Source organism: Arachis ipaensis, chromosome B05 (genome assembly GCF_000816755.2).
Source record: "Arachis ipaensis cultivar K30076 chromosome B05, Araip1.1, whole genome shotgun sequence".
NCBI lineage: Eukaryota > Viridiplantae > Streptophyta > Magnoliopsida > Fabales > Fabaceae > Arachis > Arachis ipaensis.
This window is the reverse complement of record NC_029789.2, coordinates 65,461,429-65,486,044: the sequence shown is the minus strand read 5'-3', so window position 1 is coordinate 65,486,044 and position 24,616 is coordinate 65,461,429. Positions and strand designations below refer to the sequence as shown.

Sequence of the window (24,616 nt, the reverse complement as noted above, 5' to 3'; positions counted from 1 at the left end):
ATTCCAATATGATCGAGAACCTCAGATGATTAGCCGTGCTGTGACAGAGCATTTGGACCATTTTCACAAGAGGATAGGATGCAGCCATTGGCAAGGGTGATGCCTCCAGACGATTAGCCATGCAGTGACAGCGCATCGGACCATTTTCCAGAGAGGATAAAAAGTAGCCATTGACAACGGTGATGTCCTTACATAAAGCCAGCCTTGGAAAGGAGTAAGACTGATTGGATGAAGACAGCGGGAAAGCAGAGATTCAGAGGAACGAAAGCATCTCTATATGCTTATCTGAAATTCTCACCAATGAATTACATAAGTGTTTCTATCCCTATTTTCTATCTATTTATTATTTATGTTCGAAAACTCCATAACTATTTTATATCCACCTAACTGAGATTTACAAGGTGACCATAGCTTGCTTCATACCAACAATCTCTGTGGGATCGACCCTTACTCACGTAAGGTTTATTACTTAGACGACCCAATGCACTTGCTGGTTAGTTATATCAAAGTTGTGAATTAAAAACAATTTATTAAGACGTGCGTACAGAGTTTTTGACGCCGTTGCCTGAGATCACAATTTCGTGCACCACCGCCCCCTCCATATTATTACCAAGATGAACCACCTCCAATACATGAAAACTTTCAACCACAAGATGAACTCTACTTTCCACCACAACCTCCTATGGAAGAATACTCATGTCCTTCAATCCAAGAGCCATATGATCCTACTCGTGATATCCAAGAGCAACAAGAGTCAAGGGATCGTCTCAAGGAAGCATTGGATCAATTTCAAGCAACCATGGAGTATGTTGTGCAACAAATGGAAAGAATGGGAAATATTGAACCACCACAACTCTACCTAAAAGAACCACCTTCCGACTATAATACCTTTCCCTCAAACAATGAACCCTCTGTTCCATCATCACCTCCCAATGAAGCCTCTATGCTAGAATTAAGGGATCTTGAATCTCATATCTTAAGGCAACACGAGGAGGATGAAAAGAAATTTGAGGAGTTAAGAGCAAAAACGGCTATCATGGTAGAAGCCATTGGCAATATAGTCTCATCCCGCCTAAGCCTATGCGATCAAGGCACTTCCATTGTGGAATGTGGAGAAGCAACGAAGGAGCTTAGTGAGGGAGTGAACTTGAAGCTCCAAGGTGAAGAAGAGGAGTTAAAGCAAGAAATGCAACAAGAGGAGGAGGTAGAGATTATTGAAGACTTAGGAGATGCGGAACCACCTTGGGAGTCTAGGATTGGAGAAGACCCCTCAAAGATGATTGAATTTGATGCTAAGAAGGAATGTGCACAACCTCCAAGGCATATTCCTTATGAAGAATTGGATGGGATAGAGCAAAAATTGACTCCCCTTAGTGATGAAGATCAAGCATCAAGTTTTAGTGGTGAAGAATCCTTTGAGCATGAAGAACCTTCCCCCATTGGGTTTGGAAGCGTTGTGGAGGTAAATTTTTCTCACCCTCCCAATTATCACTTGAGTAAGGGAAAAGGCTTAGATAATATTGTTGAACAAAGGATCATATTTGGGAAAACTTGTGAAGAGATAGAGATCCTTAGAAAAAGGAGGATGGGAATTGAATACGCTTTGTCAAGACCCTTAGGAGCTTCTTTGCCTAGGTTACCATCTACTCCTACATTTGAGTGGGTAAAATTCATTTCTATTACCTTTATTATCCCACTCGAATATGGCTTGCTTGAAACGGATGGTCAACTTAGGATGCTTTGTGGGATGAAGCGTAAAAGAAAGATGTTTCGTGGTTGGTGTTACAAATCAAGGCTCATTAGGGTTGATGCATCAAACATGAAATACAAATGTTGGACTAGTGCTCAATTGGACGGGTCTAGGAGAATAATTTGGTGCTTTCATGAGAATTCATCTCTCTTGCCACCCGGAGGAAATCACCATGATCAACTCAAGGACGGGTGTGAAAACAAAGTGTGGGATCCCGGATCGCACAAGGAAGATCAACTTTGGGAGCCTATGGTTTGTGAAGAACTCCATCGAAGCTTGGAATTATTAACTTTGAATGATGAAGTACAATGGAAGTCCAAGAATTGGTGGATGTTCTGTAATGACCCAATTTCAATATGTCTAGATCATACTGGAAACTGAGTGCTACCAATTTGTCCTCCTAATTATTATCTATTATTTATCATATGAGCCTGATTCATTGTTAAAAGCGTAGTTAATTTTCGAGGTATTTATTTTTTTTAAAACGTTTGGATAAATAGACGAAATCATTCATAATCAACTCACAACTGATAATAGATAAAACAGTTATAAGCAACCACAAATAAATACATCACAAGTAGCTAGCAACATTTAGTGATCCAGCCACGAAGGCCTCCAGTGGAACTATTAAACTCATCAGATCGTCACGAAGGCCTCCTTCAAACTTCAAGCACTTCCATTCTTCAAAGTCAGAAGGATTCCCTTGATTGATCTTAGAGAAACGACACAAGTCATTGAAATTACGAGCATACTCAGCAACAGTCATATCCCCTTGCCTCAGCTGCATAAGCTCTATTTCCTTAGCATCACGCATTGCTCTCGGGAAATATTTCTTGTAGAATTCATCTTTAAAAATATCCCAAAGAATGTCACCTTCATTACGTTGTAGCAGTCGCTGTATCCCCTGCCACCAGTACTCAGCTTCTCCCTCAAGCATATAAGTAGCAAACCCCACGTGTTGTCCTTCCGGAATATGCTGCGCTCTCACTGATCGTTCAATACCTCGAAACCAGTTATCATCGTCAGTCGCAATGAGTGTTCCCTTGAACTTAGGCGGGTTAACCTTTAGAAAGGTCGCGAGTGTCATAGGTCTTTCAAGATGCCCCAAGTTATTCTCATCATTCCCACTATCTTCCCCATGCTCATTCTCCATCCTGTTTTTCACTCCAAGATGGTCAACAACCCTAGCCACTGCTATTGTAGCCTCACGCACTGCCTCAGCTACAGCGTTCATAGTAGTCATAAACGTTTCCTGTTCCCTCTCGTAGTTAACATTAGGAATTCCTTCCCGTACGTCTCGTCTCTGTGAACCCATTGTAGTCTTGTTCACACCAAACAATCATTGTTAAGGTGATCAGTCTTAACACTTCAAGTCAAGTGTGAACATTTCCAAAACGAAAACACAGAAACAATCATACAACATATATCACTGGGATATCCTATACGCATGAGACACACAACAGAGTATGCAATGAAGCATAGTCAGTCCACTCCCCAGGCTCTACTGCGAACGAACTGCTCTGATACCAAATTGTAACAACCCAATTTTCAATATGTCTAGATCATACCGGAAACTGAGTGTTACCAATTTGTCCTCCTAATTATTATCTATTATTTATCATATAAGCCTGATTCGTTGTTAAAAGCGTAGTTAATTTTCAAGGTATATTTTTTTTAAAACGTTTGGATTAATAGACGAAATCATTCATAATCAACTCACAACTGATAACAGATAAAACAGTTATAAGCAACCACACATAAATACATCACAAGTAGCTAGCAACATTTAGTGATCTAGCCTTTATTAGAGTATAGACCTTTAGTTAGAACACCCCTAGATATAGCTAGATAATAACTATATACATATACATACATACAATATCCCAGGTCCTGACCTGTTCAAGAGGTCCCTAAGCTGGCACCTAGGCTAGCCTAGACTCTATACTCACCTAGTCCCTCTAGACTACTAAAGCGAGGGAAAGTACATTCTAGGTCTTCAAAACTCAAGTTAGGTGGAACGTCATTAAAAGGTAGAACATCATCTGCTACTCCTCTGCACGATCAGACATTACCATAGGACGTCTCTCTGGTACCTCATGAAGTAGCCACAAAACAGGAGTTTCGTACACAGGATTTAGGTTAAAGTTCACGTACAAACGGGGTGTAGACATCAGGTGGTCTCACAGTATATACATGTAAACAGAGAACGATATGCACCCTAGACTCAGAAGACTATCTAGAGTGGAATCCTCTTTGAAGAACCATAATCAACGAACAACGGTAAGGTACTCTTACTTCCATCTGAAGGGGGAAGGGAGAGAGAAGGGGTAAGAACTGGGGAGTTCTTAGTAGGGTCGGGGTTATTAGTTACGTTCATTAATTCTATGTTATTTTGCAGACTATTAGCAGAATACAAAGAAGCAGTAAATAGAAAACACAGATAAGTAGAGAAGATAGAGAAAACAGATACCAGAACACAAACAGAAGAATACAATAAGATAACACAAACGCAAAGAATGGAATACACACAAAGAAAACATACATTCATACAACAAATATAATGGAAGAAATGCACAACCAGGTATGATGCATGTCTAGCCTTAATGCAGGTAATGAGCTCATCTGTCGATTTCTACCCGCTCCCGACGTAACCCGAAGCAGCTGAAACGGGTATGGTTTTCCAGTCAGCATAGGTACAGTTCTCACTAACTGACGTATGCGTCATATCCTCTGTAAGCAAACTCTTCCTTACATGTGATGGCATTCCAGTCGTGTATGAAATAATATCCTCTGCAAGTGATCCCATGTTATCAGTTGTAGGTATAGCTCTCAATAGCTGTGTAGCACCGGAAAACATTCTGTGGTTGTACTACTATCTACCTGACTGCCTTCACGCAGCAGATCATCAAACAAATAATTCTAGAGTTGCCTTAAGGCAACAAATGACCTCTCAATAGGTCATCTGCTCTGATTTCTCTGTTTAACGTTAGTATTTAAAGCTTATGTAAATTTCGGTATGAATAGTTAGCCTGTCCCAAATATAGGTTCATTAAGTCTATACTGAAACAGTTTAACTTTTCATATAATACCTAACCCTAGTCGCAACTCAAGTACTAACTAAGTTGCCCTAGTTCGTTCACTAGTCTCTGTCTGTTTTTCTGTCATTAAAATTTTACAGACTTTTTCTTTGGTTTTTATCTTTTCTTTAACTTTTTATCTTTTCTTTATCTTTGCCTTACTAACATGTTATTACCACTCCCTAAGTGTTTTATGAAGGTAATTATGAGATTCTGCACTTAAAGGTGTCTTTCTAAAGCTTTTACAAAAAACTGCATTTTTTGCATTATTTTATTAGTATATTTTCGAAAATTACTTTCCTTTAACCTTTTACTTTATAAATTCACTTTTTACCACCTGTAACTTTTAATATTTCTACTTTAACCACCCTAACTTTTGGAAATTACAAAATAACCCCTCAAACACAAAAGTATTTACTTCCTTTCCCTTTTTAAGATCTAAAAGGTGTTCTTCACTGTTCTTCATCACACTCAAAGTGTTCTTCATGTTCTTCGTATATTCTTCAAATTATTTCTCTGTTTTTACCCGTTTTTCAGTCTTTTCAGCAACTGATTTTTACCAAAATTCATAATAAATTCCCAACCATTAAAACCCCATTTTTTCCTCATAATTTCAACACAAATTGAACCTCAATTTAAGCTCTAGGGTTTTGTTTTCCAGCAGCCACAAGAACAGACATTCATAGCTTGAATTTCATCAAATTTCATCAAATTTTCAGCAAAATTTCAACAAGAATTACTCATACAAACAATCAATTTCAAGCACAGCCAAACCATATCATAATCACACAACTCAAACACAATCAATCAAGATTAAATTTGTCAAACCCTACTTTAATTTGCTGCTCCAAATCCGATTACTCTTTGAAGTGTTCTTAAAGCACTTTTTTCTCCTAAAACACATCAAGAACAACTTTAAAGCTCTAAACCATCAACTAAACGAACTTCAGCAGCATCTTAGGAAGGTTATCCTCACCTTAAACGTGCAGGAAATCAAAGATCTTTAGCCCAGAAGTCAAGCTAAGCAAGAGATCTAAGGAAGAACATCAAGAAAACACTTGTTTAAGCATGTTTTCTTGAAAACCAAATTGAAGAGGGAGGGAGACAGCCATCTCACCTAATTTCCAGCCTTGATAAGTTACATGGTTATGTAGAGGAAGAAGAGAGGATCATTTTGGTGAAATCAGAGTTTTGATTTGAGTTTTAGTTCAGAAGAAATCAAGCTTTGAAGATTAAGTGTTCATGAAAGTTTCTCTCTTTTCTCTCTTGTTATTTTCGGACAAACTGATGAAATGAGACAGCCTTGGAGGTCTTGGGGGTGTAAGGTGAGTTGTGATTGGTTGGCTTGGAGGTGGATTAAAATAATATTAAAATATCTCAGGTGTATAACTACTAAAACCAGATGTATCGGAACACTTGTAAAAACATCTCTAAAAATTGTTTTCTGAGCTACTAGCATAAATGACACAAGTAACATATTTATTGTGAGAACAAAACATGTATGATGATGCCTTAGCATTGCTAAAGTCATCAGAGAGTGCTGGTGCTAAGCAGCACCAGTAAACCGTAAACCTGGTTAAACTGATTTTCTGTTTTTAACTAAAACAGACCAGGTAACCTTATAATATCATTCAAGTATTTTTTAATACTAATATAATGATAATATTATACTATTATCTCTTTCCTCTCATGAATCAAGTTCGGTTCGTCAAACAGAGACTATTTACGAAAATCAGAATCAAAATTGCCAACCGATATGGTTCAAAAACTAGGTTCTTCGCGATTGCATTATTGAGCTTGCCTCAGAAGAGGTTCTAGCTTAAGGATTACATAATGACATTGAAGATTGAGATGCTTGATGATATATCAGAGGTGTTCCCGTTACTGATCTTCCGGAGAAATCCGTACTTTCAGAAAAGATCTCATGTATTCGAAAATCAGGGTTGTTACATTCCACCCTCCTAAAAGAAAATTTTGCCCTCAAAATTCACTACAAGAAAAACACCCATTCAGGTACACTTGAAAAGTGTAGCCAAAAGTGAAAAAAAAAATGATGCCTTAGGCTACGGCTACGCTTTTTGGGGTGATTCCTATTCGGCCGTTGCCTATTCTCAAAGGCTACGCTTTTCTGCACCAAGGGCTACGCTTTTGGCGTTTGGGAATAGGCTACGCTTTTCAAGTGATGCTGTCCAGGATCAAAGGCTATGCTTTTTAGCTTTTATTTTTCCAGAATAGGCTACGCTTTTCAACGCTACTGCATCACTTGTAAAGCGTAGCCACATTGTATACCATAGCTACTTTTTATAAGCGTAGACTTAGATCCCTCTTTTTTTTATTGTATACTATAGCTACTGTATATAAGTGTAGCCTTAAGTCCCTCATTGTTTTTTTTTTATTTTCTATATATATATTCTAATAATTTTTTTTCTAAAACCTAATATTTAGTAATATGATTATATAATCCTATTTTTTTAATTAAATTAGTGAAAAATTATAAAATAAAAATAAATACACAATAATACCATACAATATTCTTTAATTAATAAAATTATCCTTTAAGAAAATATATTTATAATGAACTAAAAATATTGGGATGATCATAAATGAGTATTCATACATCTCACACTAAATTAAACATACCAATATCAAAATATACATTAGATCACTTAGAATTTACTACTAATAAACTATAAAAAACCAAAATATTGTATCCTACATAAGTATCTTCTAATAAAAATTATTAACCTTCTGATAGAAGAGAAAAAAATCTTGTTCTTTAAATATCTTGTTCAACGGAAGATCGTATTTGGGAGATTTCTAGTTCTTCATCTGCCTCAAATCCCACATACCTGGGAATTCCATTTCATCGTCTTTGGAAATGATATTTTAGAAATAGTAGCAGGCAAATCTTCAGACAGAACCTAACAAGAGTATAATTAATAATCAGCAATGACATTTTCTTACAAAGTGTAATAAAGTAATAAACATAAATAAATCATAGATGAATACATGAGCCAGTGGTCTGAACATATCCTTGTGTATATCTCAAGGGAATTAGCCTGAAATTTTCCTTTTTTGAGTTTTTCAGTCCTCGCTCATTCTATGAATAAGGATACTTCTTTATAAACCTTATACAAATCTAATGCTCCCCCTAACATCAAGTCTTTTATTTAAACTGCAGTACACAATTGTATTAACACTTAACAATAAAGACAAGTTCCCTAATAAACTACACAAGATTATTTCCCCTCAAATATGTGTAATGTCTAGTGCTTACTCAGAAATTGTATGACACTTGTTCTTCCCTTGTTCTGATGCATTTCCTTATGGAAATGAGGAAACACATTTTTTGGTATTTTATGTTGTGTGTCCTGGCTCTGTGGTCCGGATCTTAAGGGTTGAATTTCTTGGACATTTTGCTTCAATTTGTTTGAAAAGTTCAGTTGACTCTAAATCATTTTGAAATTATTTTGTTAAATATGTGTTACTATATGGAATTATATATGTGGTCTAGAATCAAAGCTACCTGTAGGTTTAAGGAAAAAGCCACATAAATATTTAATATATTATATTAACCATGGAACTTGCATCCTCGAAAAAAAAATATTAAACAAACATAGACGGAAAGATTTTTTAAGGATAATGAATAGAAAAACCTCTAAAGAATATCTTGAAAGCTTCACACGAGCATAAACATATTCTGTTTTTCCTGCAATGTCAAGAAGCAAAAGTAGCATATTAACAAGAAAACTGACTGGAAATTTAAATTGGGAGAGAAAGCAAAATCTAATAGCATAAAGTTTCCTTTCCATAAAAGTAGCAAATGATGATGCATCAAGCCAATTAATTTTTCTGCATTATGAACTAGTGGCTATGAAAATGTATCGTCACGAAACCACTTATCACAAAGCGTGAATTACCATAAGTCTTTTTTTTTGCCTTGTGCTGAAATTCTATCCCGTTTTTTGGAAGAATGGGGGCAACAAGAATCAAACAAGAATCTAAAGATATTTATAAAATATATTACCCAACTACACCCAGGTCTGCATGTTACAACTAAAAAAAGAAACCAAAACAAAACAAAACAGCATAAATTCTCACCAGAAGTGTTACTGGTAAAGAGCACATTTACAGATTGCTAAAGTTCCACCCACCTGGCTAAAACCATCGAGGGATCCTTCTTGTTTAGATGGGCATCCCCTAATCTTATGTTAGACTGCAGAATCTTACTCAACAAAATAGTATGAGCATGCTCCGATACCTACAAACACAATTTCCCAAGTCCAAGTCAATAAGGTGAATGTAGAATAAAAAAGATAGTCAAGTATTCACAAAACAATGAAAGGACTAAAAAGGAGTAGTTATACTTTGAATGCCAGCAATTTACAAGCCTTATCATTAATACAGACTTGTACCTTTTTGAATCACTTTTCTTGGTCCCAGCAGAGTTGATATCCTCTTCATATGTTGTATCCCTGTCATCGATTATAGTCTCACTTGCCAAACCTGCTGGTACTTAGTTTCCAATGAGAGAATAACACTAATAACAACTACAAACCCTAACAAAGCAAGATGTAAAATAATACAGGAAAATGCAAAATAAAAAAGCAAACTCTAACATAGTAAGAAGCAGAAATTACACAAGATTGTAAAACCCCAAATATCAAAACAACAAATCCTCAAAAAAAAATTACAAAACCAGATAAACCAGGCTGCAAAAAAAATTGGAAGTTGCTACCGTTACTCTATTAATGGTGGCATGAGAATGTCAAGATAAACCAGGCTGCAAAACAAGGAAAGAAGAGAAAATAGACAAGATGTATATTAAATCACAGTGCACAAACCCTAAAATACCACACATCTTCATCAACAACAGCATGCATGTTATCAAATTACAGTTCACAAACCCATATTTCACAGATTAAAACTCCCAAATTAAAACCCCTAAAATCAGAACCCTAAGTCTCTGAAATTTCAGAACCAAATAGAAATCAATACATACCTATTCAATGACGTGAGCACGGAGAAGACGATGATGAGAAGCACGGAGATGACGATGGTGAAAGTGGCGCAGTGACGATGGTGAGGGCAGCGCAGCGACGATCAGTGCAAGATGGCGAAGTGGAGCGACGGTCAGTAGTGCAGCAATGTGGACAGTGGTGAGTGCGGGTGAGTGGTGAGTGGGGGGCGACGACGGTCAATGACGAGACTGAGAGGGTTTCTTCTTGTAGTGAGAGGGTCAGTGGCGAGAGCGAGAGTGAGAGGGTCAATGGCGAGAGCGAAGAGAGTGAGTGGAGGGCAACGATGGTGAGCAGGACTTTCAGGAAAAAGTGAGACTGATGGTGAGCAGGGCAACGATGGCCAGGGCTTCTACTTTGCGATGAAGGTGATGAAGGTGATGAGTGAGCTTTCAGAAAAAAGTGAGACTGAGGGTTTACGAAAGGGGACGAAGGTGATTGAGTGACATTTGGAGGGAATTGAATCACAAAAATTTTACTAAGTGTGATGAGTTTGCTTTCAGGAAAAAGAGGAAAAAATTTCACTAAGTGTCAAATTTTTTACTCTAGATACATTAGGCATCGCTTTTAAAATGCACCCAAAATTTAACAAATAGGCTACCCTCTAAAAGCGTCCTCTTTGATATGAAAAGTGAACCTATAGATATTAACCTATGGCTACGCTTTATAAGTGATTTCTATAATACCTAAGGCTACACTTTTTAAATGATGCTATAATTGTGTATTCTTTTCTCTTATTAAAAGGCAACACGGAGAAAAGCGTAGCCTATTCATAGAATAGAATAGGCTATGCTTTTCAAATGTAGCTTAAAAAAAGTGTGGCTGAATGGGTATTTTTCTTGTAGTGATTTTAGTTATCTAGGAATAGATGCGGGTAATCAGCTTTCATCTTGTCTTCCAGTTTCCAAGTGTGCTCTTCTCCTCCTCTTGGTTCCCATGCTACTTTGACTAAGCGAACAGTCTTGCCTCTTAGTTGCTTATCACTTCTTTCTACGATCTGAACTGGTGATGCTTGATATATCAAATCATTTCATAACTGAACTGTTTCTGGTTGTAAAACGTGACTCATGTCAGGAATATATTTCTTAAGTTGCGAGACATGAAAATCATCATAAAAGTTTGATAAATAAGGAGGAAGGGTTATTTGATAAGCTACTAGACTGACTCTTTTAAGTGTTTTGAAAGGTTCTATGTATTTGTGAGTTAAGCCTTTTAGTATTAAGGGCTCTACCTATTCCAGTAATCGAAGTTACTTTTAGAAAGACATGGTTTCCGTCACTAAACTCTAAGGGTCTACGTCTATTATCAGCATAGCTCTTTTGACAGCTTTGTGCTGTCTGGATCTTCCAACATATCTCCTTTATCTTCTCAGTAGTTTCTTACACTAAGTCTGGACCTAAGACACTAGCTTCTCCATCGTCATTCCAACACAATGGTGTCCGACATCTTCTTCCATAGAGAGCTTCATATGGTGTCATCCCGATACTTTATTGGAAACTGTTGTTGTAGACGAATTCGACCAACAGCAAATACCTATCCCAGCTACTTTGGTTGTCTATCATACATGATCGTAACATGTCTTCTAACGTCTGGATTATCTACTCTGATTGTCCGTCTATCTGAGGATGGTATGCTATACTCGTGTGCAATTCTGTTTTCAACGCTTTCTGAAAAGCTCCCCAAAATCTAGTAGTAATCCTCGAAACTCGATCTGAGACAATTTACGAAGGTATCCCATGTAGTCGTATGATTTCTTGAATATATATATTCGTTCCAACCTTTCTAAAGTATAGTCAACTCGAATCGGAAAGAAGCATGCCGATTTTGGCAACCTGTCCACAATCACCCAAATGGCATTATGTCCTGTTAAGGTTCTTGGCAATCTCATGATAAAATCCATAGTGATCTGCTCCCATTTCCATTGTGGTATTTTTAAGGGTTGCAGGGTTCTTGACGGCTTCTGATATTCCACCTTCACCTTCTGGCAGGTTAAACATTTTAAGACATAATCAGCTACCTCTTTCTTTAAGTCTGACCACCAGAATATTTGCTTCAAATCTTGATACATCTTTGTCACTCCAGGATGCATAGAAAATCTACTTTGGTGAGCTTCAGTAAGAATCTTTTGTCGCAATGCTCCAGAGTTAGGCACACAAATTCTGTTCTTGTACCTCCATAGGCCACTACGATCCCGTGTCACAGCTTCTTCAGCTCTGCAAGCAATGGTGACATCCAGTACGGTGCTATGGAAATCGGTCCGGTTCCAGGTACTAGATCAATGCTGAATTATATCTCTCGCTGAGGAGGAAACTCAGGTATGTCGTCCAAGAAAACATCAGGAAATTCCTTCACCATTTGGATTCGTTCTAAGCTTAATTCACTATCATTTGAGCTAGCCCCTAACAGAACATACCCCTCACAATCACTCCCGCCTAAGGTAACTCTTACAGAATTCAGATATAAGGTGTGGGAAAGAAATAGTTTAGTACATAGACTATCAGATGGAATAACAACAGTTCTTTTAAAATAATCAAGGAAAACATGATACTTAGATAACCAACCTAATCCTAAAATAACTTCTAAACTACATAGAGGCAAACAGATTATATCATGTATAAAAGTTCGATTCCTAATAGCATGTGGTACTTGCAGGTACATTAAACTGGTCAAAGCATTTTGGGATGTAGGTGTATGAACAATCAAGTGAAAATTTAATTTAAAGAAATATAATCCTAACTCGTGAGCAACAGTTAGAGAGATAAAGAATGCGATGCGCCCGAATCATACAGTACAGTTAGAAATCGATTCTTGACATAACATTGACCTTGAATGAGGGCGTCCGATTGCACAACATCGTTAATAGTGATAGCAAACACTCGTCCTTGTTGTTGGGTTCTGACTGGATTTCGAGTAAATCCCTTCGGACAATCCTTGGCAATATGTCCAAGTTCTCCACAAGCATAGCAATTAGGTGATCCAAACTGCCAAGACCTGTTACCATGCTCTTTTTTGTATTGCTTACATGCAGGGTTTATGTAAGCCTGATGGGCTCGTTTACCATTGCCTTGCCTTACTTTACCTCTATTCTCACTTGCACGGCGAGCAGTAATGTTACCAACTTGTAGGTTCTTATGCTGTCGTATGCCATGTGCTTTAAAATGCACCCTTCTTCCAGCTGCCTGATGATTGCTAAGACACCTTGGTGGAAATCCTTGGTGACTCACCTTGGGCACAATCACTTTCTTAATACATTCTTCCACTAACTTGCTCTTGTTGACTAATTCGGCAAAATTACGTATCTCCAGTGGAACTATTAAACTCATCAGATTGTCACGAAGGCCTCCTTCAAACTTCAAGCACTTCCATTCTTCAAAGTCAGCAGGATTCCCTTAACTGATCTTAGAGAAATGACACAAGTCATTGAAATTATGAGCATACTCAGCAACAGTCATATCCCCTTGCCTCAGTTGCATAAGCTCTATTTCCTTAGCATCATGCATTGCTCTCGGGAAATATTTCTTGTAGAATTCATCTTTAAAAATATCCCAAGGAATGTCAACTTCATTATGTTGTAGCAATCGTTGTATCCCCTGCCACCAGTACTCAGCTTCTCCCTCAAGCATATAAGTAGCAAACTCCACGTGTTGTCCTTCCGGAACATGCTGCGCTCTCAGTGATCGTTCAATACCTCGAAACCAGTTATCAGCGTCAGTCACAACGAGTGTTCCCTTGAACTTAGGCGGGTTAACCTTTAGAAAGGTCGTGAGTGTCATAGGTCTTTCAAGATGCCCCAAGTTATTCTCATCATTCCCACTATCTTCCCCATGCTCATTCTCCATCCTGTTTTTCACTCCAAGATGGTCAACAGCCCTAGCCACTGCTATTGTAGCCTCATGCACTGCCTCAGCTACAGTGTTCATAGTAGTCATAAACGTTTCCTGTTCCCTCTCGTAGTTAACATTAGGAATTCCTTCCCGTATGTCTCGTCTCTGTGAACCCATTATAGTCTTGTTCACACCAAACAATCATTGTTAAGGTGATCAGTCTTAACACTTCAAGTCAAGTGTGAACATTCCCAAAATGAAAACACAGAAACAATCATACAACATATATCACTGGGATATCCTATACGCATGAGACACACAACAGAGTATGCAATGAAGCATAGTCAGTCCACTCCCCAGGCTCTACTGGGAATGAACTGCTTTGATACCAAATTGTAACGACCCAATTTTCAATATGTCTAGATCATACCGGAAACTGAGTGTTACCAATTTGTCCTCCTAATTATTATCTATTATTTATCATATGAGCCTGATTCGTTGTTAAAAGCGTAGTTAATTTTCGAGGTATATTTTTTTTAAAACGTTTGGATTAATAGACAAAATCATTCATAATCAACTCACAACTGATAACAGATAAAATAGTTATAAGCAACCACACATAAATACATCACAAGTAGCTAGCAACATTTAGTGATCCAGCTTTTATTAGAGTATAGACCTTTAGTTAGAACACCCCTAGATATAGCTAGATAATAACTATATACATATACATACATACAACATCCCAGGTCCTGACTTGTTCAAGAGGTCCCTAAGCTGGCACCTAGGCTAGACTAGACTCTATACACACCTAGTCCCTCTAGACTACTAAAGCGAGGAAAAGTACGTTTAGGTCTTCAAAACTCAAGTCAGGTGGAACGTCATCAAAAGGTAGAACATCATCTGCTACTTCTCTGCACAATCAGACATTGCCAAAGGATGTCTCTCTGGTACCTCATGAAGTAGCCACACAACAGGAGTCTCGTACACAGGATTTAGGTTAATGTTCACGTACAAACGGGGTGTAGACATCGGCTGGTCTCACAGTATATACATATAAACAGAGAACGATATTCACCCTAGACTCAGAAGACTATCTAGAGTGGAATCCTCTTTGCAGAACCATCATCAACGAACTACGGTAAGGTACTCTTACTTCCATTTGAACGGGGAAGGGAGAGAGAAGGGGTAAGAACTGGGGAGTTCTTAGTAGGGTCGGGGTTATTAGTTACGTTCATTAATTCTATGTTGTTTAGCAGACTATTAGCAGAATACAAAGAAGCAGTAAATAAAAAACACAGATAAGTAGAGAAGATAGAGAAAACAGATAGCAGAACACAAACAGAAAAATACAAGAAAATAACACAAACGCAAAGAATAGAATACACACAACGAAAATATACATTCATACAACAAACATAATGCAAGAAATGCACAACCAAGTATGATGCATGTCTAGCCTTAATGCAGGTAATGAGCTCATCTGTCGGTTTCTTCCCGCTCCCGACGTAACCCGAAGTAGCTGAAACGGGTATGGTTTTCCAATCATCATAGGCACAGTTCTCACTAACTGACGTATGTGTCATTGACATGGCGGAAATTGGCGAGTTAAGAAATTGTTATAAGAGATACGTTGCAAGTACAGTTCTTAACCAACCAAAAATCTGCTTATCAATTTAGAAGGGTTGTCACAAAATTAAAATTAAAATACTGGTAGTATGAATCCCAGGTCGTCTCCCAACGAGTTGCAGAAAGGTATGCTATTTTATTAATCAGATGTTTTCTAAAATGGTTTGAGTTGATAAACAGGAAATTAAATCAGAGAAATTATGTAATTTTAATAAAAACCTTGACTGAGAGTATATTAGTGGGAAGCCCTATTCTTGTTGTAGTACTATAAAGATTAATTGATGATTGAAGGTTATTCTGCTTATTTATTCCTCTGAGCAATCTGCTAGCTGCTGACACGCCATTTGTGTTTGACACAGAGTGCCTGCAGGCATTTGAAACTCTGAAAGCTAAGCTGGTCACAGCACCAGTTATCTTTGCACCAGACTGGACATTGCCATTCGAATTAATGTGTGATGCCAGTGATCACGCCATTGGTGCAGTACTGGGGCAGAGGCATGATAAACGTCTGCATATCATTTATTATGCTAGCCATGTTTTAAATGATGCCCAGAAAAATTACACAACCACAGAAAAGGAATTGCTTGCAGTGGTCTATGCCATTGACAAGTTTAGATCATACTTAGTAGGATCAAAAGTGATTGTGTACAGTGACCATGCTGCTCTTAAATATCTACTTACAAAGCAGGATTCAAAACCCAGTCTTATAAGATGGGTATTGCTTCTGCAAGAGTTTGATATAGAAATAAGAGACAGAAAAGGGACAGAAAACCAAGTGGCTGATCATCTGTCCCGAATAGAGCCAGTAGAAGGGGCGCCCTCTCCCTCTATTGAAATCTCTGAAACCTTTCCGGATGAGCATTTGTTCGCCATTCAGGAAACACCATGGTTTGCAGACATTGCAAACTATAAAGCTGCAAGGTTCATACCCAAGGCGTATAGTAGGCAACAAAAGAAAAAATTAATTTCTGATGCAAAGTACTAGTTGTGGGATGAACCTTATCTCTTTAAGAGATATACAGACGGAATAATCCGTAGGTGTGTTCATAGAGAAGAAGCACAGAGGATCCTATGGCATTGCCATGGATCACAATATGGAGGCCATTTTGGAGGTGAGCGAACAGCCACCAAGGTCCTCCAATGTGGTTTCTACTGGCCTACACTCTACAGAGATTCCCGAGAGTTTGTACGTAACTGTGACAGTTGCCAGAGAGCTGGTAATTTGCCTCATAGTTACGCCATGCCTCAACAAGGAATCTTGGAGATTGAGTTGTTTGATGTATGGGGAATTGATTTCATGGGCCCTTTCCCACCATCATACTCAAACACTTATATTCTGGTGGCAGTTGACTATGTATCAAAATGGGTAGAGGCCATTGCCACACCGACCAATGATACTAAAACAGTACTGAAGTTCCTCCAGAAACATATATTCAGCAGATTTGGTGTCCCTAAGGTACTAATCAGTGATGGGGGCACTCACTTCTGCAACAAACAGCTTTACTCCGCCATGGTCTGGTATGGGATTCGCCACAAGGTGGCGACTCCATATCATCCACAGACAAATGGGCAAGCTGAAGTTTCTAACAGAGAACTAAAAAGAATCCTGGAACGGACTGTAAGTACCCGTAGAAAGGATTGGGCACGAAGCTTGGATGATGCTCTGTGGGCTTACAGAACAACATTCAAGACTCCTATAGGGACCTCCCCGTACCAACTTGTGTATGGTAAGGCTTGTCACCAGCCCGTGGAACTGGAACATAAGGCTTACTGGGCAACCAGATTCCTAAATTTTGATGCTAAACTAGCTGGAGAAAAAAGATTGCTCCAGCTGAATGAGCTAGAGGAATTTAGATTCACTGCTTTCGAAAATGCCAAGCTTTATAAAGAGAAATAAAAAAGATGGCATGACAGAAAGCTATCTTCTAGAATCTTTGAACCAGGACAAAAGGTTCTGTTGTTTAACTCTAGGCTCAGGCTATTCCCTGGGAAACTGAAGTCCCGGTGGAGGGGACCATATGTGATTACTAGTGTATCACCATATGGCTATGTGGAGCTTCAAGACATTGACTCTGATAGGAAGTTCATTGTTAATGGACAGAGAATCAAGCATTATCTTGAAGGTAATGTTGAGCAAGAATGCTCAAGGCTGAGGCTAGATTAAAAAGCTCAGCAAGGTCCAGCTAAAGACAATAAAGAAGCGCTTGCTGGGAAGCAACCCAGCCATTGGCATCACTTCCTCTAAGCATTTTGCCCTATTCTTGATTTTATTTGTTTATATAAAGTTCATTGATACCAAGGTAAAGGAGTCAATTGCATAAGTTTACAGGGTTACAGAAGGATTCAGCACACAAAACAGAGAAAAATAGCTCACTGGCAAGAAAACGCTAGTAAGGATAGCTACCTGGGCGTTAAACGCCATAAAGAAGCATCTTCTGGGCGTTGAACGCCAAAAATTAGCTCCTTCTGGGCGTTTAACGCCAGATTTACAGCGTCCTGGGCGTTCAGAAAAATACCCAGTGACAAAGGAGTTCCTGGCGTTCAACGCCAGAAAGAAGCAACAGCTGGGCGTTGAACGCCCAGAAGAAGCAGCAATTGGGCGTTAAACGCCCAAAACATGCAGCGTTTGGGCGTTTAACGCCAGGATGGTGGGGAGGAGGTAATTTCGTTTTTACTTCATATTTTTCATTTTAATTTTAATTTTCATGTTTCAATTCATGATTTCTTGCATAAACATGTTACAAACCCTGATTTCTAAAATCCCTAATTTCTAAAAACCCTACTTTAAAAATATCAAATGTATCTTAATCCATAAGCACAAATCTTTTTTTTCAATCCAATTCAACTCTTTTTCAAATTTTCAAAACAAATCTATCTCTTTTCATTCTAAAATCTTTTCAACTAATCAATATCTTTTTCAAATCTCCATATTATCTTTTTCAAAAATCCAAACTTATCTTTTTCAAATATCTTTCATATCTTTTCAATTTTAAATTATATCCTTTATTGTCATCCTTATTTCTTTTTAAATCATATCTTCTATCTTATCTTTCTCCTTATTTTCGAAAACCCACCCCTTTCCCTTTTAAAAACACATTCGGCCTCCCTCCTCTCATCCACCATTCAACACTAGCTCTCCTTCTATCCCTCTCCTTTCTTTTCTTTTGCTTGAGGACAAGCAAATCTCTAAGTTTGGTGTGTTTATCCGTGATCACTAAACCATACCCACTAAGATCATGGCTCCTAAAGGAAAATAACCCACTCCAAGAGGCAAGAAAGAGAGTATTCCAAAACCACTTTGGAATCAAGGGAGGTTCTTAACCAAAGAACATTCAGATCATTACTACAAAATAATGGGTCTAAGATCAGTGATCCCGGAAGTCAAGTTCGATCTGAAAGAAGATGAATATCCAGAGATCCAATAGCAGATTCGAAACAGGAATTGGGAAGTCCTAGCTAATCCTGAAACGAAAGTGGGAAGGAATATGGTTCAGGAATTCTACGCTAATCTGTGGCAAACAGACAGGCAGAGAATATCTGGAACTGCCCTCTATGACTATCGAACTTTGGTCAGAGGAAAGATTGTTCACATCTACCCTGACAAAATCAGGGAGATCTTTAAGCTACCTCAGCTGAAAGATGACCCAGACTCCTTCAATAGGAGAATGATGAGAACAAACAAGGGCCTGGATAAGATTCTAGAGGATATATGCATCCCTGGAGCCAGGTGGACCACTAGCAGCAAGGGTGTCCCAAATCAACTCAAGAGAGAAGATCTCAAACCAGTCGCCAGAGGTTGGCTGGACTTCATTGGGCGTTCTATATTGCCCACAAGCAACCGTTCTGAAGTCACTATTAAAAGAGTAGTAATGATCCATTGCATTATGTTGGGAAAAGAAGTAAAAGTTCATCAACTGATCCCATCTGAATTTTACATACTTGCTAACAAGAACCCCAAGGATGCCAGATTGGCTTATCCAAGCTTAATCTCTATGCTCTGCAAAGATACTGGAGTAAAGATGGAAATAACAGAGTATATCTCAGTGGAGCAACCAATCACTAAAATCACAATGGAAAAACAACAAATGCAGGATGACCACACCAAGAGGAGGGCGCAAGAATTTCTCCCAGAAGTCCCTCAATTTGAATATTGGGAACAACTTGAAGCATCTGTTACCAAGTTGCAAGAATCTACGGACCAAATAAAGGAAGAACAGCAAAATCAAAACAGTATGCTCTGCAAACTGCTCAGGGAACAAGAAGAGCAAGGGCGTGACTTAAAGGAACTGAAGCATCAGAAGTTATCTCTTGAAGGACCAAGCATTCCACAGACTAGAGGAACATCCACATCCCAAACTCAAGGTTGTTTAGCCCTAATCTTAGCCTTAACTCTGTGATAATTGTTCTTATTTGAGTTCTACCTTAGTAGTTATAGTAGTAATTAGTAGTTATTTTATCTCCAATTAAGCTATAATTTATTTTTCTCATCATCACTAAACATGAATAAAATAGAAGATTTTCTTTAGGATAAGGAGGCAATATTTTGAGTTTTTAATACAAGAAATTCTGATTAATTACATGTGGTGGCAATGCTTTCTGCCTTCTGAATAAATGCTTGAACAGTGCATATGTCTGTGGAATTTGATGTTCTTGAATGTAAAATATGTTGGCTCTTGAAAGAATGATAAACATGAGACATGTTATTGGTAATCTGAAAAATCATAAAAATGATTCTTGGTTAATTTCATATAGTTTTTAGTATGTTTTAGTTAGTTTTTAGTTTATTTTCATTAGTTTCTAGGCAAAATTCATATTTCTGGACTTTACTATGAGTTTGTGTGTTTTTCTGTAATTTTAGATATTTTCTGGCTAAAATTGAGGGAGCTGAGCAAAAATCTGATTCAGGCTGAAAAAGGACTACTGATGTTGTTGGATCCTGACCTCTCTGCACTCGGAATGAAATTTTCAGAGCTACAGAAGTCCAATTGACGCGCTTCCAATTGCGTTGGAAAGTAGACATCCAGGGCTTTCCAGCACCATATAATACTCCATACTTTGCTCAAGGATAGACGACATAAATTGGCGTTCAACGCTAGTTCCATGTTGCAGTCTGGCGTCCAGCGCCAGAAACACGTTACAAGTTGGAGTTCAACGCCAGAAATAGGTTACAGCCTGGCGTTGAACGCCCAAAACAGCCCAGGCACGTCAGAAGCTGTAGTCTCAGCCCCAGCACACACCAAGTGGGCCCCAGAAGTGGATTTCTGCACTATCTATCATAGTTTACTCATTTTCTGTAAACCTAGGTTACTAGTTTAGTATTTAAACAACTTTTAGAGATTTATTTTGTATCTCATGACATTTTTAAATCTGAACTTTGTAATCTCTGACGGCATGAGTCTCTAAACTCCATTGTTGGGAGTGAGGAGCTCTGCTATGTTTTGATGAATTAATGCAACTATTTCTGTTTTTCATTCAAAAATGCGTGTTTCTATCTAAGATATTCATTTGCGCTTAATTATAGAGAAGGTGATTATCCGTGACACTCATCACCTTCCTCAATCCATGAACATGTGTCTAACAACCACCTCCATTCTACATCAGATTGAATGAGTATCTCTTAGATTCCTTAATCAGAATCTCCGTGGTATAAGCTAGAATCCATTGGCAGCATCCTTGAGAATCCGGAAAGTCTAAACCTTGTCTGTGGTATTCCGAGTAGGATTCTGGGATTGGATGACTGTGACGAACTTCAAACTCTCGAGTGCTGGGTGTAGTGACAAACGAAAAAGGATAGTAAATCGTATTCCGGTATGATCGAGAACCTACAGTTGATTAGCCGTGCGGTGACAGCGCACCTGGACCATTTTCACTGAGAGGAAGGATGGTAGCCATTGACAACGGTAATCCACCAACACACAGCTTGCCATAGGAGGGACGTGCGTGCGTTAAGAAGAAGATAGGGAGAAAGCAGAGATTCAGAGGACAAAGCATCTCCAAAACTCCAACATATTCTCCATTACTGCATAACAAGTATTATTTGTGTTCTGCCCTTTTACTTTTTTACAATTCAAACTAAAAATTATTATTGATATTATATCCTGACTAAGAGTTACAAGATAACCATAGCTTGCTTCAAGCCAATAATCTCCGTGGGATCAACCCTTACTCACGTAAGGTATTACTTGGACAACCCAGTGCACTTGCTGGTTATTTGTGCGAATTTGTGAAGAATTGTGATTTCCAATTTCGTGCACCAATTCTCCATCTTTGTTTTCTATTTCCAGAGCTATGAACAACTAAACCCCTTTCATTGGGTTAGGGAGCTCTGTTGTAATTTGATGGATCAATACTAGTTTTCATTACTCTTCTTCTATCTTTTCTCTTGATTTTACTAGAAAGCTTTCAATCTTCATCCAATTGGGTAGTTATCTTGGAAAAGAAGCTATTCATACTTGGATCTCTTCTGAACCTTGGAAGAGGAATGAAGAGATCATGCTAGAAATGCTTTCTCATGTTGGACCAAATTGGGTTTGGTTGGATATGGTGACTATAATCCTACTAATACTTGATTTGGGAATGCATGTGGTATAATCAGTGACCATACTTCATCTCTTCTCATGAGCAATTGACCAAGGAATTGGCTATTGATCAAGATTTGAGAGATTGAATTGCCAAGGAATTGGAATTCGATCACTTAAGATTGCTAAGGAGATCAATGAATGCATTGATTGAGGAAGAGATGAAAATGAATTTGATCCAGAGAATGCAACATCTCTTAAGCCCAATGAATCCCCATCTCTGATCTTACCCATTCTCTTTAATTTCTGCAATTTACTTTTATGAGCATCTTCCCCATTCCCATTTAAATTTTGCAATTTACCTTCCGCCATTTACTTTCAGCTCTTTACTTTTGGCATTTACATTTTCTGCTATTTACTTTCTTGCCATTTAATTTCCTGCAACACTCAAACCAAATTCTGCTTCGCTCAACTAGAACATTCCTCTAATTAAAGTTGCTTGACCAATCAATCCCTGTGGGATTCGACCTCATTCTATTGTGAGGTTTTACTTGACGACAATTCGGTACACTTGCCGAAGGAAAATTGTTGAGAGACAAGTTTTCGTGTGCATCAAGTTTATGGCACCATTGCCGGGGATTGATTTTGTCTCAACAATGATTAAATTGGAGGATAACTAGATTGAGCATTTTATTCTTTTGTTTGATTTAAGTTCATTTGAGTAATTTACTTTCTGTTCAGTTATTTTCTTCCCTTCCCACTACCTATTTTCTTAGTTGTTTACGATTTAGTCCACTAACACACTAACTGTTTGATATATTGCATCACTCACACTAACAGCATTTCTAACAAGAATAGTCTCTGCATCTAGTTCCTTGCTTGTGCCTTGTTGGTTGTATGATAGGGAGAAGAAGCGGGGCTTCAACTTCATTTGATTCTGAACCTGAGAGGACCTTCCTTAGATTAAGGAGGGAAGCAAGTGGAAAGAGAGTAGTTGGTGCTGAGGAAGAGAAAGAATATTTTGAACCAGACATTGATGAAAACATGGAGAACCATCAAGAAGAAGAGGCTCACAACCATGGCAGAGAGGGTCTAGCAAATCATGCTGGGCAAGAGAGAAGAGTTCTGGGTTCTTACATCAACCCAAACCCAGGAAACTATGGGAGTAGCATCCAAAGGCCAACCATACATGCCAACAACTTTGAACTAAAGCCACAGCTCATCACCCGTGTTCAGAACAACTGTTCATTCGGAGGGAGTGTCCAAGAAGACCCCAATCAACATCTAACCACCTTCCTGAGGATATATGATACTGTGAAGTCTAATGGTGTTCATCCTGACACCTATAGACTACTTCTGTTCCCTTTCTTACTCAAGGACAAGGCATCTAAATGGCTGGAATCCTTTCCAAAGGAGAGTTTAGCAACCCGGGAAGATGTGGTAAATAAATTCCTGGCAAGATTCTATCCTCCTCAACAGATTAACAGGCTGAGAGCTGAGGTGCAAACATTCAGGCAGCAGGATGGTGAGACTCTATATGAAGCATGGGAGAGGTTTAAGGACCTTACAAGAAGGTGACCACCAGATATGTTCAATGAATGGGTGCAGCTACACATTTTCTATGAAGGCCTTTCTTATGAATCAAAGAAGGCAGTAGACCATTCATCCGGGGGATCTCTGAACAAGAAGAAGACCACTGAAGAAGCCATAGATGTCATTGAAACTGTAGCTGAGAATGACTATTTCTATGCTTCTGAAAGAGGCAACACTAGAGGAGTGATGGAGCTAAATAATGTGGATGCACTGCTGGCCCAAAATAAGCTTATTACCAAGCATCTAGCTGACCTCACCAAGAAGATGGAGAGGAACCAAGTGGCAGCAATCACCACCTCATCAGCAACCCAAGAGGGAGTGAATGCTGAGGCAGAGAAGGAGCAAGAACAAGCCAATTACATTGGAAACTCGCCCAGCAAACCCATGATCCATACTCCAAAACCTACAACCCTGGATGGAGGAATCACCCAAACTTTGGGTGGGGAAATCAACAAGATCAAAACCAAGATCAGAGGTGTCACAACCCCAACAACCATGCAGCTCACCAACATTCCACACAAAGATCATATCAACACTACCCTAACAACACCTCTCCACATCCATACCAAAACCAGAATAACCAAACTCACCCCTCCACTCTCAACTCACCCTCATCTGAAGATAGACTCTCCAAAATTGAGACTATGCTTGAGAGCATATGCAAAGAGATTCAAGACAGTAAGGCATTTCGAGAAGAAGTGCAGTCCAATATGCAGAATCAAGATGCTGCAATCAAGAAACTTAAGACACAAATTGGCTACCTATTCAAGAGAATTTCTAGCCACGACCCTCACAGCGATGCAGACTCAAACCAAAGGGAGGAGTGTCAGGCTATAACCCTCAGAAGTGGAAAAGAATTGAAGGAGACTCCCAAGCAACCCCAAGAGAAATATTCAGTTGGAAAGAAGGAAGAACAAGATGAAGCTCAAATCCCACCTCCAACTCACGTCAAAAGGAAGGAGAGCTGAAGCCATATGTTCCGAAAGTACCATATCCTCAACAACTGAAGAAGAAGGAGGATGACAGCTAGTTCTCCAGATTTTTAGAAATCTTCAAGAAATTGCATATTAACATACCCTTTGCTAAAGCAATAGAGCAAATGCCGCTCTATGCCAAGTTCTTGAAGGAATTGATGACTAAGAAGAGAAGTTGGAAGAGCAACGAGACTGTGATACTAACCGAAGAATGTAGTGCTATCATTCAGCAT

The 24,616-nt window shown here is 38.6% G+C and overlaps 1 long non-coding RNA gene across 2 annotated transcripts; it reads right to left on the bottom strand.

Annotated features, from left to right (window-relative positions):
• LOC107641887 lies at positions 7,548-9,396 on the bottom strand. 2 transcript variants are annotated; one of them, XR_001620487.2, is made up of 4 exons: positions 9,243-9,396; positions 8,929-9,088; positions 8,484-8,536; positions 7,548-7,748 (listed from the first exon to the last, which is right to left on the bottom strand). It is a non-coding gene; the product is annotated as an uncharacterized LOC107641887 (long non-coding RNA). The 2 variants fall into 2 exon arrangements; XR_001620486.2 differs by having other exon boundaries at positions 8,982-9,088.